General features: G+C 44.1%; 1 protein-coding gene and 1 pseudogene across 1 annotated transcript in view; one reads left to right on the top strand and one right to left on the bottom strand.

Moving 5' to 3' along the window:
- The window catches only part of LOC147731455 (protein argonaute-3), a 1378491-nt gene that overhangs the window by 820822 nt on the left and 537651 nt on the right, over positions 1–20018 (bottom strand). The window lies entirely within an intron of this gene.
- On the top strand, positions 1430–16606 carry LOC147731456 (uncharacterized; annotated as a pseudogene).

Consider the following 20018-nt stretch of genomic DNA (forward strand, 5'->3'; position numbering starts at 1 on the left):
AGGGTCTACCGGATGCAAATGTTTCTCTCTTTTTAAAGGACGTAAGACCTACCTTTACTCTCCATAAGATTCTACTGGCTGACCTAAGAGTCTAGCTCCAGGATATCCTGTGGCTAACCATATTCTCTATGTTCTCATATCATCATCATCATCATCACTAACAACACCAAAAACATCAACATATCGAATTTGTTGAGCTGCAGAATCCAACTTTTTGTGAGTATTTTTAACATTCTGAAACTAGTTAGTTAATATGTAGGCAGTCCTTCAACAAACATTGACATAATCATTAGTAGCCTCCAACATGTACCTTCTGCTCTCTGGTGTGCCGCCAAGTTGATAAAAGGTGGACGACAAATAGACAGGCAAAAGAATGGAGGGTTGATCACAGCCCCAACATGAGGACTCGGACACATCACAATACTCCCAAATTGTGTACTTTATCAGCATACAATGTATGGTGAACATATACACTAGGTGAAGGAGGCATTCCATTGAAAGATTTTAGAAACACATTGAAGACTAATAACTGTAGACTGTAGCTCATTAAGTGTGTTATGTCACCCTAATTCTATGTCAGGAGCGGAGGCTTCTGATTAGGCTGTCACTTTCTCCTTTATTGTACTCCAGCAGCCATTAAAAGGTATCAACATTCTCAAACAAAACTACATTTCCCATGAGCATCAGGGAAAATGGAAATAGAAAATGTCCCAGCAACTGTCCAATCCCAGGCCAGGGCTCCTCATATCCCCCTCTGCTGGCACTCTATCCTTCTCTTTCTTCGCTGCTCCAGCAGCATACAGATGAGTGTTTTTTCCTTACTTTTCTGACTGACTCTTTACTGTTAGCGTTTTACTTGCTGAATTGTTTATTGTCGCGCAGGCTAACGCGCTGATGTTTTCTCCCCTGGGGGGGGGTTGAAGTAGCGACTCTGTGTGTAAGCCGCGTGGGGCGTTCTCCGCTCCTTTCGCGGTTGTGTTTTCCCTCAGGCTCTATGCGCGGGCGGCCTCCCGCCGCTAGGGGACCGCGCTTGCCTTGCTGCTGCTCTGAGGAGCTTACCCCCTGACGGGCGCGAGTCGTTGAGTTCCGCTTCGTACTCGCGTCGGGAGAGGCGGCTCAACGGACTCGCGCACCGCGGGGGAGGACTGGTGTGGTTCTGTATTGATAAATTGGGCAGCGCTAAGGCTAAATTACGACTCTCAGAGCCCCTGCCTGGAGCCTGAACACCCGCGAGGCGGGTAGGATATTTAGTGAGATTTCGGGACCGGCCCAGGCAGGCTTCCTCGCAGTGCCTCATAGCAGAGGCTTTTAGTCCCAGTTTTTTTCATCGATAATTACCCCGCTGCGGTGGGAAGATATATTTTTTCAGGGCTCTGTCCTGCCTGTACCCCCTAATTGCATTGGCTCCTTGGTGTTGCGCAGAAGCGCTATGGAGTATGAGGAATACCACGAGGAGGAGGACGAGCAGCAGGTCATGTACCTGCCGGTAGATGACCATTTCTGCCAAGTTATGGACTCTTCCATTTTGAAAGCAGAAACGCGGGTGGTTGCACCCCTAGAAAAGAAGATTGATCAGCTGCAGGCACAGTCCCAACCCCTCGGGCAAGGGGCAGACCTTTCGGGGCAAACGGACCCCATACCTCTAAGCCAACCATCGACGGATACCACAGACCCCAAGAGGAAGCGTCCTGCGGATGCGGGGGTGGACTCTGGCGCATTCTCGCGCTTAAAGAAAGCTTTCTTAGACGTGAAAACTACAGATACCCCTTCAACCTCAAAGGAGGCACCGACTGGAGCTTTGGGGGGAGGGGTCCAGGATGATGCGGCCACCGTCGACCCGGACGAGTCACTCCAAACCGCGGATGGGGATGGGGAACCAGAGAGTTCGTGGCTTCCCGCCCAGCCCACCCAGGAGTCAAGGTCAGACCCCAATTCAGACATGCTTAACCCTGACGAGTTGCTCCACCCGCGCTCATCGCACTGGGTTCCCGCTCCCAAGGTGGCAGCATACACTGCCACCTTGGGAGCCTTCGTAAGCCTTTGGACCAGGATGTGCGAAGTTGCCTTCGGGCAGAGTGCCCCCGTCCCACCTTGGAGGGTAAAGTTACGGTTACCCCAGAGATTGACCCCAAAATGTCCACCTTCCTGACAAAGTTTGTGAAGGACCCCAAGAAGGGCATTGACCGTTCTTGGAGGGCCTACCAAGATAAACTCTTGGACACGGCGGGGCCTTTGGCAAAAATTTTAGATATGGCCGAAGACGCCAAGGCCTCTGGATCCCTGATTTCCCCGGAGATACTTTCCCGTTGGGCGCAAAGAGCGATCATTTCCCTGGGGAATGCAAATGTAGCCATTGCGACGGAAAGGAGAAGATCTATTCGAATCAAGATAGACCCGAAGTTGGGGGTACTAGCCACATCCGAAGCAGGTCCGATGGCGGAGGTTAACCTCTTCGGGGACCCGTTCGTCAAAGAACTGGGTAAATGTGTAAATACCTTTAATTCTCTGGACAAGGCTCAGACGTCCGTCAAGCGAATCTTCACGCCACGTGTTTTTGGCGCAGCCAGTCGTGGAAGGGGCCGCTCGTCTGGCAGACCCTATAACAAAGGCTCCTACAAGCAGGGCGACTCTCACAGGGGTCAATACCAGGATCCTTACAAGTTCGGAAACTTCTACCAGACCAGAGGTTATCCCCGCCACCGTGGTGGAAGAGGAAGAGGAGACGGCGGCTACAATAATCACAAAGGTGAGATGGGGGGTGGGGTGGGGGGCAGACTCCAGTTTTTTCTTCAGGCATGGTCTTCGCTCAACTCCGACGCCTGGGTCTTACAGACCGTCAGAGGGTTTCAAATAGAATACTCAGGACTCCCGAGGCAGCCCGTTCGCCCAGACCTATCGGCTTCACGCCGGACCAATGCTCTCTGATAGACAAACAGGTTGCGGATCTCCTACAGAAAGGGGCCATTGTGCAGACGGAACTGCACCCGCGAGGTTTCCTCAGCAATATTTTTATTGTTATGAAGCAGGACGGGGGCTATCGCCCAGTGATAAATCTCAAGGAATTCAATGGTTGGCTTATCTACCGCCATTTCAAGATGGAGGGCATTCACCTCCTGCGGGATCTGCTTCAGGAGGGGGACTGGATGGTCCGGCTGGACATGAAGGGCGCTTACCTCACGATCCCCATCTTCGCTCCCCACAGGCGTTTTCTTCAGTTTCAGTGGGGTCAACAGATTTACAAGTTTGCCTCCCTTCCTTTCAGACTGTCGTCCGCTCCGTGGTGTTTTACCAAGGTGCTGAAACCGGTGGTGGAGCGCTTGCGCATGGAGGGCATCCGTCTTATGGTTTAACTGGGCCATATTCTCCTCCTGAATCAATGTCCACATAAGAGTCATTGGGGTTCATAGTCAACCAGGCCAAGTCGGACCTTCTCCTACATAAACCACCTGGGAGGAACCAGATCCAGGGCTTTGTCCGACCTTGCCCGAACTCTTTGGGACTATTGCCTATCCAACGAAATATCCCTGTCGGCGGAGCACCTTCCCGGCTCAGCCAACCGAGTGGCGGACTGGTGGTCTCGCCACTGGAGGGACGCCAGCCTATGGCAACTTTGCCCGGATGTGTTCGAGGCGATCGAGAACAAATGGGGTCCGTTCTCAGTGGACCTTTTCGCTTCCCGTCTGGACGCCCAACTGGAGCGCTATTTCAGTTGGCGGCCAGACCCGGAAGCAGCAGCGGTAGATGCAGGATTGGAGCATGGAGAGGGGCTACGCGTTTCCTCCCTTTGCGATGATCATAAGAGTGTCAACCCAGGTAAGGAGACAACAAGCGGATCTGGTGGTGATCACCCCGATCTGGAGGTCGCAAGCCTGGTTTCCAGTTCTGATGAAACTTTCCTGGGATTTTCCAATCCCTCTACCCAGCGTTCCAGATCTCCTCAAGAATCCTCAAGGGGATCCTCACCACCTTCTGACCACAGGCAGCCTGCGTCTGATGGCCTGGCGGGTTACAGGCAACGCTGGCAAGTCCCAGGACTTTCGGAGGACGCTGCCACGCTGTTGGCCAAATCCTGGGCAGACAGTACCAACAAGAGATACCGATCAGCATGGTCTCAGTAGAGTGGTTGGTGTCTGCGACTACAGATTGATCCGATGGGGGCAGACATTGTCCACGTCCTTAATTTCTTAGCCTCTCTGGCGAAGGAAGGCTTAGCGTACAGATCAATCAATAGCTTTAGGTCGGCCATCTCAGAAGGTCATACCCCGTTGGATAACCACCCGATAGGGGAACACCCTCTGGTTTGCAAGCTGCTACGGGGGATTAGGTTATCAGTCCCTCCGGAACCTCGCTATTCAGTTTTGGGATGTGAATAAGGTCCATAACTTGTTTCGGGAGTGGCCGTCCAATAAATACCTGTCGAGGAAACAGATTACAGCGAAGCTGGCAATGTTGCTTTGTCTGATCTCGTGTCGCAGGGTCTCAGATGTGAGAGCCTTGGACCTTACAGGTCGTGTCTTGACCCAGGATGGAGTTACCTTCCATATCTCTAGACATACCAAGGGGGAATTCCCGATCTATCTCGTATCCTGCATTCCCGGATGTCCCGAAGTTATGTGTGGTTAGGGCACTGAAGGCCTACGAAGTGGCGACGATTGATTTACGCCCACAGGGTGTCAAACAGCTGTTTATTGCTCTTACTAAACCACACAGGGCGGTTTCATCCCCTACTATTGCGTGATGGGTGCGATGGGTTATGCAGGAAGCTCGCATAGATATTTCCCAGTTTGGAGCCCATTCTGTGAGAGGAGCAATGGTGTCCAAGGCTTTTTCCCTGGAGGCTCGTCTGGAGGACATTCTGAAAGCTGCAGACTGGTCTTCAGACTCCACCTTCAAGAGATTTTAGTTTAAGCCAGTAGTGTCTCTGGCTTCCTTGGTGGTGGATAAGCTTTGAACTAGCCTAATCAGAAGCCTCCGCTCCTGACATAGAATGAAAAATTTCCTAGCTAACATACAGGAAAGTTTCAATTCTATTAAGGAGGCGGAGGCGAGGATTTGCCCACCCTGTCTTCATTCGAACCCTCCCAGAATTGCTACGTTGGGACTGTAAGTAAAATCTTTAGGATGCAGTTTTTCCCTAATATGCTGTTGCGGGCTATAACACTCTAATGTCGACTGTCTTGCTCAATGATGCTGTTATGTTCCTACGTTGATTAACTTGCACAGTGATGCTGGCTGATGTGATTGGAAGTTCACTTCCTGGTGCCTTACTCAATCTGCTTGTACCGTAGGTTCCAAGATGGGCAAACAGGTCTAACGGACGAAGGACTGTGGCAGTGTCGCAGGAAGAAAGAGGAGGATAGAGTGCCAGCAGAGGAGGATATGAGGAGCCCTGGCCTGGGATTGGACAGTTGCTGGGACATTTTCGATTTTCCCTGATGCTCATGGGAAATGTAGTTTTGTTTGAGAATGTGGATACCTTTTAATGGCTGCTAGAGTACAATAAAGGAGAAAGTGACAGCCTAATCCTCGCCTCCGCCTCCTTAATAGAATTGAAACTTTCCTGTACGTTAGCAAGGAAGTTTTTCATTCTCAATGAAAATGTGCCCTGCAGTCCGGGCAAAACAAAAGATCAACATGTCACTAGGCAGAAGGAGAACAATCCTTTCCAGGGTAGGAATTAAATATCTCAGAACAAGATAGATAAAAGGAGTGTTGGGATGTCTCCGGGACAGATGCATGTACTACTGATATTAAAAATGCAATTTGGAGACATTGTTCTAATTTTACCTGCTCCTTTGCTACAGAAGTCTAAATACTCTGTTCAGATAACTAGCATACTTTTAAAACACATTGGACATTTTGGAATCCACATCCACATGGTAGTGTTTTTCAGAGACGTGGAAATGGCTAAGATCACTCAATTTATTTTCAGGACAGTTCCTACAAGTAAAAGCAAAGGTTGCAATGGAGAGAATGTTTCTGTGAGTTCAAATCTGTTAATTCATTATTGTATTAGGGTCACTGACACTTGTTGAAAACAAATTCTTGCGTAATCTTATTGGCGTCCCTAAGAGCACACCAATGAGACCGTTGTGCTATGAATTGGGCAGGAAAGCAGTTTCGGACATGGCCAAACTGAGACCAATACTATACTGGCGTCGTATTTGGGCCACCCCGGAGCTTGCGTATTATGCCCAGGGCTTCTTGGACGTAATTAAAACAGACACATTTCGCAAGATAAGCTGGCTAAAAGAACTGTCCAAAGTCTTAATCAAAATGGGCATGAAGGGACTATGGGAGAATCCCGAGTCAGCCCAGTTCCTTTCCAAAGAAGATCTAAAAGCTAGGTATTGGGAAATGGTTGCCTATCAGAAATGGAACGATGCTGCTCCTTCATCTATGAAGGGTAGATATCTGGAAGCGAAAGTTCTCCCCAGGTTGGAACCCTATTGGGATGTGATTACAAAGCCTGGGGACCGTAAACTTTATTTCCAGCTCAGAGTAGGGTCTCTTCCAGTAAGATCACTAACGGGCAGATGGGCTGTAACCAATTCCAGTGTTTGCCCGGTTTGCAAGAATGGTGTTGAATCCATTGCCCTTATCCTTTTTGTCTGTAGGGCTTACTCAACCCCCCAACGCGTTTGGCTAACAGCAATGTGCAAAATGCTAGGCACAAGGGATAGCAAGGTTGCATTAAGAATAATTTGCACTAGCTCCTTGCCGGTCATCTCAGTAACGGCCGCAAAATTCTTGGGGTGGGCTTGGGCAATTAGAAGGAAATTTGCACCTTGAACTGTGATTTTAATGCACTGTGAATTTATTGACTCTGTTGAAGTTTTTAAATAGTTTGTCAAAATGCTTTGAATATTGAATTTTAGAAAATATTGCTCTCTTTCTTTTTCTTTTTTAAACTTGTAATTGTATTACTAATAATGGAATTTTATTTGGAGTTTTTTAACTTGTTTTGAACGGGACCAAAATGTTTTAAAATGTTTTATTGTGCTTTTATGAGTTTTTATCTCGAATAAAGCAAATTTGACTTGACTTAACTTGATTATTGTATTAGAAATAAAATATCATACAGGGAAAAGCAAGTAATGTGATTGATACACTATGCGATGTGTATGATCAGTTCATAAAAATAGCACCATTTGTAGTATAATAAACTGTAGTATATTGAATAACACTCCAATACAATTCACAATAATATGACAATTAACCAATATGCAATTATAGCATCACTCTAGAAGTCTGGAGTTTATCATGTCCAAGAAGAAAAGGATAAAGTAATAAGCATTGGCAAATATGCCTTCTTCTGGGGATATTTGATGGTCTGGACGGCTCTAGAACATTTTCTGGGCACGGCGTTGGAGATGGCCAAGCGAGATATCGCGGCAGCCTGGGCTCAGGCCAAAGCCCCTACCCTGCGAAAGTGGTGACGGGGGGTGGACTGGTGCGCGGCCCAGGAGGAGCCTCGCTTTGAGGCGTGGGGATGTCCTGGGAAGTTCCACAAGGTATGGGGCAAATGGCTGAACTTACAGTTTTGAATTATTTGCTCTGCTTTTCTCACACATTGCTCTACTGTCTTTCATCTGGGGTGGTCTGCTCAAATTACTTCAATCATGACTGTGGCTTTTGTTGTCTGTTAAGATGGTCTCTGATCTACTATGCAATTGCATGCTGTCCTTTTGTCTGTCTGTTTTTCAAATGCAAATAAACTTGATCATCAAAAAAAAATAAGCATTGGCAAAGTTAATAGGCCCCGGCAAGCCAAGAGCTATAGGCTTGTCAATGTTATTGTCTATAATCGTTGTTAATGATAATGGCCAATCAGCGCAGTCATGTGCACTCTGTGCCAGGTGAGGCCTGCCCTCCTTGCAGCATCACCAGCAGAGCGTGTAATGTGCCCTGACCCCTTTGGGGGCCGGAGCACTAAAAGCAATGCAGCAGAGATGCATCTACATAGAGAAGCGGCATCTCCACAGCAGTTCTCCACTTGCAAATGGCATCATGTAATAACAATATTATTTACATTAGTTGTTATAATGTAAGCATTGTTTTTTGTTTTTGTGGTCTCCTCTGCATGCATGGAACAATGTATATGTTCCTATTGTGTAAGTTTGTTTCCAATATATACTTCTTGCTCCATCCAGTGAAAGAGATTAATAAAAGGTTCATAAAAGAAATGTTTGTTGGTAAATATAACGTAGTCATTGTTATTTCCATGTGATGGAAAGCCTTTAATTTGATGATGTGACAATTCAAAATCAAGAGCACAGGCTTGCTAAAATAATACGTCAAGGGGCGACATAAATATAAACTTGCACGTCTATGCAATTCATAGAGGCTTTATGTGAGTGCATTACTGAAACATGAAAGCGATGCAAAGCTTTTTTATAAGCAAGAATTTTTAGAATAGAAAAAAGTAATGTTGCATTGGCAAATAATAGCGTTTATTTGTAGCCCGATTTGCTGTTGAAACATTCTTAATTGTTAATGTGCCCAAAACATCCAGTTAAATCACGCTGTAATGAAAAGAGTAAATTTGGGTATGTATTTGCAAAGAAAATAGCATGATTAAAAGCCTTAGTTTAAGAGTATGTTTTGTAATTAAATCACATGCACTCAGAATTAAAAGTAGTTTTGCATCAGCAAATCAAAATAAGAAAGAAACGCAGTATGTTGAAAGTATTTAACTTTGATTTGTCGGTGCAGCAATACATTTAAATATAAATGTGTGTGAATTACTTTTACAACAAGCGCTTAAAGAAAGACTTTGCAACGCTTGATTTTGTTTGTAAACATACAACAAATTAAGGGCCTCATTAGGATGGCGGACGGACCTGCGTCCCCTCTGCCATCCCCGAGGTGGAGGGGCAGCGGCGGTCCCTCTGTGCGAATTAGGATGTGACCGCCACCCTGGCGGTCACATCCTGTATATTTAACATTGCGGCAGGTGCTGCTTGAAGCAGCACCCGCCGCAAGGTTAAATATGCATTTCTTCCATTTGCATGCACAAAACGGCAGGCACCACGCGGTGCCTGCCGCCTTGTACATGCAAATGCGGGGGGGTACCATGGGTACCCCCCATGTGCACCCCCCACCCGACACCCAGGGGGCCCGTAAGGGCCCCCCAGAAGCTATTTTCAACATGCTTTTCCACGGCTGTGAGTCTGCAGCGGAAAAGCATGTTTTGAAACACATTGTAATTTGGCTGGCGGTGTCTTGCAGACACCGCCACCAAATTGCGGCCAATACCCCGCGGATCAGCAGGCGGACGGACCTGCTGTCTGCCGCTGATCCCACCGCCATCCTAATCTGGCGGTGGGTGTTTTGAAGGGCCGCAGCGGTGATTCTGAATCACCGCAATCCTAATCGGCCCCTAAGTCTTTAAATTGAAGTGACAGAATTGTGATTTAGACACGTGTTTTAAAACTCAATCACAGGCACTCAGATTTACAAGTATATCGGATCAATGCCATACCTGGACGTTGACGTACACCAATCATGTGTAAAATAGCTAAACCGGCACCGTCGGAAGACAGCGTGCAGCTGGCGTTTGACCTTGGTATTTGAATGCACAACAAATGTGACAAGATAATAAGATTTACAGGCCTGTTTATAGGTAGATTAAAAGCCTTCATTTAAGTGCATGTTTTCCAATTAAATCACATGCACTCATAATTCAAATTAATGTTGCACCGGCAAACAAAAATAAGCAAAGTATGTTGAAAGTAATTAACTTTGATTTGCAGATGCAACATTACAATGAATTAAGAATATGTGTGAATTACTTTTACGAGACACAGAAAATGTGAGGGCGAACAGAACAAGATTTCCAGGCCTGTTCACAGAGGAGCTGGAGCAGTGAGTGAACACACGAGCACTCGTGTTACTTTCTCTTTAACAAAGAAATAGTTCCTGAATCAGATCCTAAAATGGAAGCAGTGGGGTGATATTGTAACTGGTCCATGCTCTCGGGAGGGCTAATCACAAGAAGAGGCCTGACAAATGCATGCCATGGCAAATGGGGAGAAAAAATATGAGAGCGACGATGGAGACAGCAAATGGGAAGCCCATGGGAGGGCTGAAGCCCTCAAATTATATACAACATGTCTCTCTGAGACAGCCCATGCGCTGTCTAGCCGAGACCTAAAAACAGTAAAGGGGAAGTCAGAGGAGTTTTACAGAAAAAGGAGCAAAGAAAACAAAGAACATAGAAGAAAAAGAAGAGGCTGAACTGAGTGGAAAAGTTGTACGTCCAATAGTAACGACCATCCGTCTATGTAGTATGAGTGTAAATAAGCTAATGTCATAGTAAGACAAACAATTCTCAATGAGCTGCAATAACTACACATAGTTTTTATTAATTGGAGATAGTTATCAAGCTCATTGGTGTCTATCATTGGACAGGAGATTTCTAGATGTGAAAATCCAATTACATTACATACATAACCCACACTCAAAATCCATGTTGTGTGTCTGGCTGATTGACTGGATAGATTGACATGAGAGCCCAAAGAAAGTATGTATGGTCTAGATGTAAACTGAAATGAGGATATGTCAGAGACTATCCTTCCATACAGAAGACTTTAACACAACTTACATTCAACACCATGTGGATCTAATCATCCTGTTCCGTTTTAGATTTTCAGCAGGCAGAAGAGGAAAGCAAGCCCATCTTCTACATTTTGTGTGCTGTTGAGTAGACCCTGTTGATAGTGATGAAACATGACTGGTCTATTGCAGAAGTTAGTGCTACTTTATAAGGAGATTCACTTATATCTGATCATTACTCATCTAAGAGGGACGGGCAGTATTACATTTAGAAAAATCAGGTTTCCAGTTTTCTATCACTTATCAATTTTGGTTTGTGAAAGAGAAAAATAACAAATTATTAAGGCAACTTCTCAGTGTATTATACAACAGAAAAAGATCTACAATGAAAGGTTTACCAGCTATTTCACTTTCTTCGGAACTGCCACTATTAACTTTGAATATATATAAGCCATTTATATTCTACAGCTTGCCCTGGATGGCACTGTGCTAACCCTATCCTTAAAAATGTTGCTGTGTGGACCCGGCTGAGATAGTCACGGTCTTTGCTCAGCACTTTCAGAAGGTCTACGCGCCGGTCTCGGACAGGCCGGAGGAGGATTCACATTTGCTACTTAGGGATATCGCGCTGCCTAGCCTTTCGGAGTCAGACAGGGAGCTTATGGAGGTGGATTTTTCCACTGATGAAATAGCGCTCGCTATCCGCTCCCTTCGCTCGGGGAAGGCCTCCAGCCCGAATGGTATCCCGATAGAGCTGTAAAAATTGTGTCCAGACAAGATGGCGCCACACCTTCGCCAAATGTTTCTGGAATCGCGAGATCTCGGTACCCTTCCCCGGGATCAGAGATTGGGGTCCATTGTAGTCATTCACAAAGACGGGAAGCCCCGTGACCAATGTTCATCATACAGGCCGATCTCGCTTTTGAACGTCGAGCCCAAAATGTTGGCAAAACATTTGGCAAATCGTCTGATTACAGTGATCAGTGATTTGATACACCCCGATCAGTCTGGGTTTATTCCTCATCGGAATACTGCTCTCAATCTTCGCCGCCTTCACGGCGCACTGGCAAGGGCGGGGTCACTTCGTGAGCCGGCCATCTTGGTTTCTTTGGATGCCTCGATGGCCTTCGACACGATAGAATGGCCGTATTTGTGGGCGGCCCTCGCAAAATTCGGTTTTGGTCCAAATTTTATTGGATGGGTCAGACTTCTTTATGAACAACCACTGGCCCAAGTGGTGGTCAATGGTAGGGCCTCGGAGCCTTTCGTCCTCGGAAGAGGCACACGACAGGGCTGCCCTTTGTCACCGCTCCTCTTCGCGCTCGCTCTTGAACCCCTTACCGCGTGGCTTCGGTGGGAGCCATCGCTTAAAGGCATCAGTTGGTCCTCTGATTTTGAAGACCGTATATCGTTGTAGCCGATGATATTTTGTTATACCTCACTTCCCCTAAGTCATTAGGAGTGTTGTTCGACGTATTACGCTCCTTCGGGAGGAACTCTGGTTTGACTATCAATTGGGCCAAGTCCTGCATCTACCCGCTTACTGAAGAACTGCCCCTGTTGCCCCGGGTCTGTCCGATACCGGTATCGCGCGACGGATTTAAATATTTGGGGATTTACATTTCCTTGGACTCAGCCGTACGGTATGAGAGGAATTTACTTCCGCCACTCCGCCGGCTTCGCTCGGACATCACGGCGTGGTGTGGTTTGCCGCTGTCCCCGGTAGGGAGAGCAGCCCTGTTTAAGATGATGTCCCTCCCCCGATTTCTGTACGCCCTCCAAAATACGCTTGATTTGGTGCCTGCTAGCTATTTCCGCGAGATCGAGGGCCTCCAGAGGAAGCTGGTGTGGGGCGGGCGACCTCGCATTGCACTGGCGAAATTGACTTTTGCCCTGGTTCGACGGCAGCATAGCGTTGCCCGATATAAAACGATACTACTGGGCATCCCAACTGAGTGCAGTTAACCATGCAATGTATGGTCCGGTCCCGAATTCAAGATGGATAAATGGCAGCTACCGGGAGGCGATTACAATAGGGGGCTTACTCTAGATCGGCTAGGAAAAATCTTACCAGACCCACTGGGGTTGCGGTACGAGTGTGGGGCTCTGCGAATGCTGCCACGGGATGGACAGACAAGCTGACCAGAGCCATCCCGCTTTACGCGGCGGAGAGACTGGGCAGTCTTTGGATGACAAAGGGATTTGACAAATGGGATCTTATTGGCATCAGTAGGGTTGGAGACCTCTGGGTCAAGGATAGGATCAAAACCTTCGTGGAACTCCAACGAGAGTATACACTGAGCGATAGGGAGCACTTCCGGTATATGCAGGTTCGTCACGCACTTGAATCGGTCTTCCCGGCTGGTACCGCTATCCCAGAGTCCTCTCCCCTGGAAGACAGAGTGCTTGACGGGTATGTCCCTGATAGTACCATCTCTCTCATCTATAAAAAGATAATCAATGACCATTCAGATCTTCTTGTGCAGCTTCGTGGGACCTGGACCGGTGACGGGCTGGAGTTGGATGACGAAGATTGGCAGGCCGCGATATCATCCCCTAAGGAAGTCGCGATTCCGGAGCGTCTCCGGCTGGTGCAATTGAAGATTATACACCGCGTGTATGCCACGGGTCCACGCCTGATGAGTATGGGTTACTCTATGGATGGGTTGTGTAGACGCGGCTGCAGTACGCTTGCTACTTTTCTCCATATTTTGTGGGAATGTCCGGACGTTGTGGTGTACTGGAGACGTGTGCATGAAGTTATGGAAGAGGTTACGGGTGTTTCATTTTTGCCTGAGGCCAGAAGGTGCCTGTTGAACGTTTGGGAGCCGAATGATTACAGCGTTGCGCAGACTCAATGGGCCACCCTCGGCAACATGGTAGCGAAAAGAAACATAGCCCAGCTGTGGGGGTCTCAAAGGGCACCTCTGGTTTCAACCTGGAAGGAAGGAAAACATGGATTGGTGCATGTTTAGAGAAAAAACTGTATACATCGCCCGTGGTAGGCCCAAGAAATGGGGGAGGATATGGGGTCAATGGAACTCGTATCGTGGAGAGATTTGCACCCCCCCTTTTATAAAAACCAATGATATTCCTCTGTTCAATGACCGAGCATTCCACACGTCTATATCCTATTGTATATTACTTGCTTGCCTACTCTCGACCCCTTCCTTCCCTCCTTGAGACTCCTTATCCTTTCTCACATTAGCTTTATAGCTGGGTCACTCCCCCTGCTATCTGAGACAGCCACTTATATTATAGATATCACCTCGGATTTTTGTTGGTATGTTTGTTTTTACAAAAAATGTAAAATGTGAAACCTTTCATTTATCCTCTTACCATCACAAGAACATCGTATGGGCATATTATATCGCTGCCGGACCCCCGGGTTGTCGGCTGATGAGCTGTGTACTATTTTTGATTTCGATATTTATTGCTACTGGCAGGCCCCTGTAATTGTAGGTCTGTATTTGTATTACTTTTCTTGTAATAAAGGTTTAAAAAAAAAATGTTGCTGCATCAATGACAAAAGATTTTGTCTCTTTCTATCTCGCGTGGATGGCAATGTGGTAATCCTATGCTTAAAAACATTGGTAGAAAAGCAGACATTTTTAGGTTAGCAAATTCAGAATGTTGCTGGTGTTGTAGGGTGCTCTGTACAGGAGATGCTCTCCACCTAAACTTGGGAACTACCCTGAGTTTTCTGCTTATTTTTTGCATAATTTATGCAGCACACTGTGCCTGAAAGGATATTGTTTTCACTTATAATGGGGGCACCCTTTTGTCTGGACAAAGCTAAACCTCTCTGCAGAGCTGTTATGACAGCAAAACACATGCCAGCGGTTGCTTTTGTTCATCACAGGTTGGCTTGGATGGTATTTTACAAATCCAAAGCTGTAATACTGTGCCTGGAGAGGTAAAAAGCTTTTTTCATTTTATATCTCAGCATGGATGGCATAGATGGCACTGTGCTAATCCTGTGCTTAAAGACTTTGGTGTAGAAATGGCAAAAGACTTTGGGCCAGATGTATGAAACTATTTTGCATTCGCAAAGGGTGCGAATCGCAAAATTTGGTGTTTTGCAAAATGTAAAATGGCCTTTCTATATGTTAGAAAGGCTTTGGCATTCTCAATGTAGGTAATCACAGTTTTTAGCGATTACCTAAATTGCGAATGCAAATAGGGAATCACATGTAAGAAGCCTTAACTTTGCATTTAGGAAACCTTATTACCATCAACTTCAAGTTGATGGTAACCATGCGCAAACTTTGAAAAATGCCCAAAACTCAATTTTTCAAAGTGCCACGTAGCACGTGTGTTTTACATGTGCCCTTTTTAGGGGCGCTTCAGAGGGGCCTTAGGCCTGCCTTTACATTACCTAATTTGCAATGACCAATTAGGTAATTACAATTTAGGTAATGCAAGACCATTCTCATCTGTGGGCCTCGAGGTCCATAAGAACGAATGGAGTCTCAATTACAAATAGCGATTCCCTAACTGCATTTGCAATTTTTAAGAAATCGCAATTTGGAAATCGCTATTTCATGTCAGTTTTGTTACACCACATTTTGCGATTACCAAATAGCAATTTCGTAAAAATCAGTAATTGGTAATTGAAATATTATATTTTCATACATGTTGCCCATAGTGTCAGTTTAATAAAGATTGCCTTGCTGAAGTTGGTTTACAAAAAAAATAACATATTTGCAATGGGACTGTCTTTGATATTCATAAATCGAATATCTACATGTATGTGTGAGATCGCGGCCCACATTTCCTAAGCATATTCAGTTAAGAAACAGAAAAAGCTCCCTATTTCATAAAATTTTCTGCCCTCTCAAAAAATACCATATATATATATATATGTGTGTGTGTATATATATGTGTATATATATATATATATATATATATATATATGTGTGTATATATATATACATATATACATATACATATATATATATATGTGTGTATATATATATATACATATACATATACATATATATATATATATATATATATATATATATATATATATATATATATATATATATAGCTTCGTTTCTTCTTACCACGAATTACCACGGGTGAAGTCACGGCACAGCAACAGGTCAGTTCACACATTTTTTTATTTACACACCATGTGCAAAATAACGTGCATCAATTAACGGACGGCCTACGCGTTTCGGCTCCTAGCCTTCAACTGGACCATAGAGTCCTCGAGTCTAGACCTCATTTTTAAACGGTGCTCAGTGTAAGTACCCTCTTCCCTTTCTTGGTCATCTAGACCAACAACCCTGCACAATTGTTTTAGGCCGGCACATTCAGGTGGCCATTTTACATTTCCATATTTACTTGAAGTACTCTTATTACATCAAAACCTTACAAACCACATTATAGTATATACATATTTACATTTTTACAGTTGTAAACATCCCCTTTCCTATGTACAGTTCCGGTTTTATGATGATTTTCTAATTTCATAATGCTATATTCGGTAAAGTACTCTATTATTTCCACACTTATGAGCTTATTTATATTTCAACATACTTTTTTAGCCAAATCATAGTTCCACTGATGTATGTACACTATTTTACATATTTATAATTACTGTCACAATCATTGTTTCATAAGTATGTACATATTCAGTTAATATTAAATTCTATGGCAATTCTATATTTGTGCAAGGGAGTTGAACATTCAAGATGACTGTAAAGTACATTTATCAACTAGGTCCATATCCCATCCATCCCATTGTTCTATGTTGTCCATTATTTGTATGCCCACTCTGACAATAACTCATGTTCATTCTGTACAAAAAGGCGTGGGAACTTTAAATGTTATTATGGTTTGGGTTCTGGCTGATATGTTATGTCCAGTTTTTCCTCACATCTATTTACATAATTCTCCATATTCATTATGTACACTGATTGCACTCCTCTGATATGTGAAATAAGTCTCTCATTTACATCACCTCATCTTATATCTATAGGTGTACAAACAGTTCGGCATCCAGATTATGTCCAAACGGGACCTCAGTTCCCATACCTAATATCATTCTGGATTCAAGTCTTCTAAGTTGTAGAGTTTGATCTCCACCCCTTTCTGAGATTTTACTAAGTTTGATTCCTAAATATCTCAGTAAGGTAGGGTTGCTCTGATGGTGTTTGGCAAAGTGTGTGGCCATCGGGTAGCTTAGGTGCTTTTTCTTAATCGCCCTTAGGTGTTGAAGTATTCTTAATTTCAATTTGTTGATCGTGCTCCAGATGTAGGATTTGTCACAGGGGCATTGTAATCTGTAAACCACACATTTGGATTCACACGTAATGTGGTCCTTTATTTTCTCTGTTTTGCCACTTTGCAATTTGTATTCCTTGATGTTCACGCCATGCTCACAGGCCTTGCACTTGTAGCACTTCCAGAACCCCGGAGCTGTTAACCAGGTTCGTTTGTTCCCTTCTCTTAACTCAAGATGGCTTTGTGTTAAGATATCTCTTAAAGACGAAGTTTTCTGATATGCAATGCTTGGATGCGTTGTTAAATTCCTTTTCAAAGTTTCATCCAGGAGCAAGACTTGCCAATGTTTTTGTAGTGCCCTTTTCATTTCGTTACTTTGGTTGTCAAAATCCATGATTAATCTTGTTACTTCATTCTCATGATTGATTTCCGAGTCTATGATGTTTTCAGGCCTTTTTGTTTTTTGGTACCAGTAGATCCGTTCTGTTTTTCATGGTCATTCTGGATTTTGCGGAGGATATTACTTCCTCAGGATATCCCCTCTCAAAGAACCGAAGGCTCATTTTGTTTATTTCCTCCTTCAAATCACCTTGTTCAGAGCAGTTTCTTTTTGCTCGCAACATTTGGCCATATGGAATGCTCCATTTTAATCTTACAGGATGTCCACTATTCGGGTGGAGGATGCTGTTGCATGATGTTGGTTTCCTGTGGATCTTGGAACACAGTTTGTTGTTCCTTACAAATATTTCTACATCTAAAAAGATCAGATTAGTAGAGCTGATTGTTGAGGTGAAGTGTAGATTATAATCATTTACCTCCAGGGATTCAATACATGATTTTAATGAGTTGTTATCTCGTTCCCATATGATGAACAAGTCATCTATAAAACGACACCAAAGTTTTATTCTGGATCCATCTTTGTTTTCTTCCTCTTTCTTCACTACCTCACTTTCCCATGCTCCCATCAGGAGGTTCGCATAAGTGGGCGCAAATGATGTCCCCATTGCGGTCCCCTGCTTTTGGAGATAAATTTCCCACAAAAACAGGAAAACATTGTGCGTTAGACAGTAGTGAAGCATATCTAATAGCATTGCTGTATGTTCCAACAAATTAACTGAGCGTGCTTCTAGTGCGTTCCTCACGGTTTCCACACCATCTTCGTGGCGAATTGAGGTATAAAGAGAGGCGACATCTACGGTTGCCATTAAGTAAGTTGGTTTCCATTCACTCTCAATGATCTTTTTTAAGAAATCCATTGTATCCCTCAGAAAAGATGGTAGGGCTGTCACATAGTTCATTAGGAATATATCTATGAATCTTGATGTTGATTCCAATAATGACCCTATGGAACTTACAATTGGTCTTCCTGGAGGACATATGAGGGATTTGTGCACTTTTGGTAAAAAGTATTATATCGTTGCAACAATTGGATTCTCAGTTTTTAGATAGCAATACTCATCAAAGCCAAGTAGGCCTCTTTCTTTCCAACCCAATAACATGGAATGATATTCACTAGTCCATTCTTCCATTGGACTTTTCGTTAGTTTTTCATAATGTCCTTGATTCTTGAGTTGCCTATTGGCTTCCTCAATGTAACTAGATACGTCCTGTACAACGAGATTACCACCTTTATCAGATGATTTGATAATTATTGTTGCATCGTCTTTTAATTCGGACATGGCTTTATATTCTTGTGGTGAAAGATTTAGTTTTTTCCTCACAGCCTTGGCCGATTTGTCTGCGATCTTCGTAATTTCTTCTACCATTAGTTCATGGAACAAATCCACCTTGTTGCCCGGTGGAAGTTGTGGACAGAATCTAGAATTTCTTTTTAAACCACTGTTACCTCCTAAGTTTGTGGGTATCCCCAGTGTGTCACAGAACTCAATCTACATTTGTGGTGATATTGTGTTGTCCACCTGACTTGCTGAAGGACTCTCCTTGATTGATGTGAGAGTTATCATGGCTGGTAAATCCTTTTGTTTGACAGTAGATAATGTTTCTTTTATTTTGGGGGCATGTGTTCTCCTAGGATCCTTTTCGGCAAAGTATTTTTTCAGTTTTACTTTGCGGCAAAATTTATATAAGTCAATGCGTGCATTTGGTACATTCATATTTTTCGTAGGGCAATAAGAAAGACCTCTGTTCAAAAGTTTTAACTGTGTATCTGTCAATTAATTGCTTGATAAGTTTATACATATGTTGTCAGATATCATCATTTTCTTCATTGCTACTTTTGCTTTCCTTTGCCTCTTCTTGGTTTGGTTTCTTTTTCCGCCCCTTCTGGTTTTTGGTTTGTCTGGGGTTTCTTTGGTGGTCGTTGTTCCCTTCCCTTCGCGTCACCATTTGTGCCAACTGTATTTCCCCCCGAAAATCTAGTGGTGTACTGTTGAATTCTCCTTCAATGGAGCTCACTTCAGAGCTATCAAGATCTTCCGTTGGTTCAGTGACTATCAGTATTCTTATCCATTGCAATATGGCTCCTCAAGGTATCATATTTACGTGCGAATGTGTATATTCGCCCATTTGTGTAATCCAACCTGTCTCTAGTAAATTTGTTGGCCTTACGTTTTTCCACCTCCATTTCGTGTTTAGCTACCTTTTTTTCCATATTTTCAATGATTTCCTTATTTTCTTCCGATGTGGGGATATCTGCGAGTTCAGTTTCTAATGCCGTTATTATGCTTGTGATCTTCTCAAGTTTCCTTTCGGCATGGATGATCAAAGTTCTCATTAGTTTAAAGGAGCATTCATTTGTGTCCGTTTGCCATAGTTTAATTAAGTCCATATCCAGATCATTCAAAGTTGGCATTATAAGGATTCTCAATCCTCGCGGAATTCTTTTGTATTCAATATATTTCTCAAGCGTTGTTTTCTCCCACCACTTGTTTATTTCTTGAATACGCTGTTGTTGCAGCTCTCTAACTATGGTTACAATCGTTTTGCCCTTTGTTTTGTCTCCCCTATCCCCTTTAGATCTCGTGATTGTGGCGGGGGGATTATCATCGTTTAATAACTTGCTCGCCCTCAATTGGCGATTTCTGGACTTGTCTGCCATTCTTCACTGTGCAGGGTTGACTTTAATTAATTCTTGTTGATGTTCTGTTCTTTTTGTTAGGTGTGTCCTTTGTTTCAAGTTTAGGATTGACAGCTTCCTTAAATTGAAGTTCGCTGACTTCCTATGTGTCTGTTGCTCCTAGTGAACACTACATGTTCATTCGGCTCTT

Source organism: Lissotriton vulgaris, chromosome 2_1 (assembly GCF_964263255.1).
Source record: "Lissotriton vulgaris chromosome 2_1, aLisVul1.2, whole genome shotgun sequence".
Lineage (NCBI taxonomy): Eukaryota > Metazoa > Chordata > Amphibia > Caudata > Salamandridae > Lissotriton > Lissotriton vulgaris.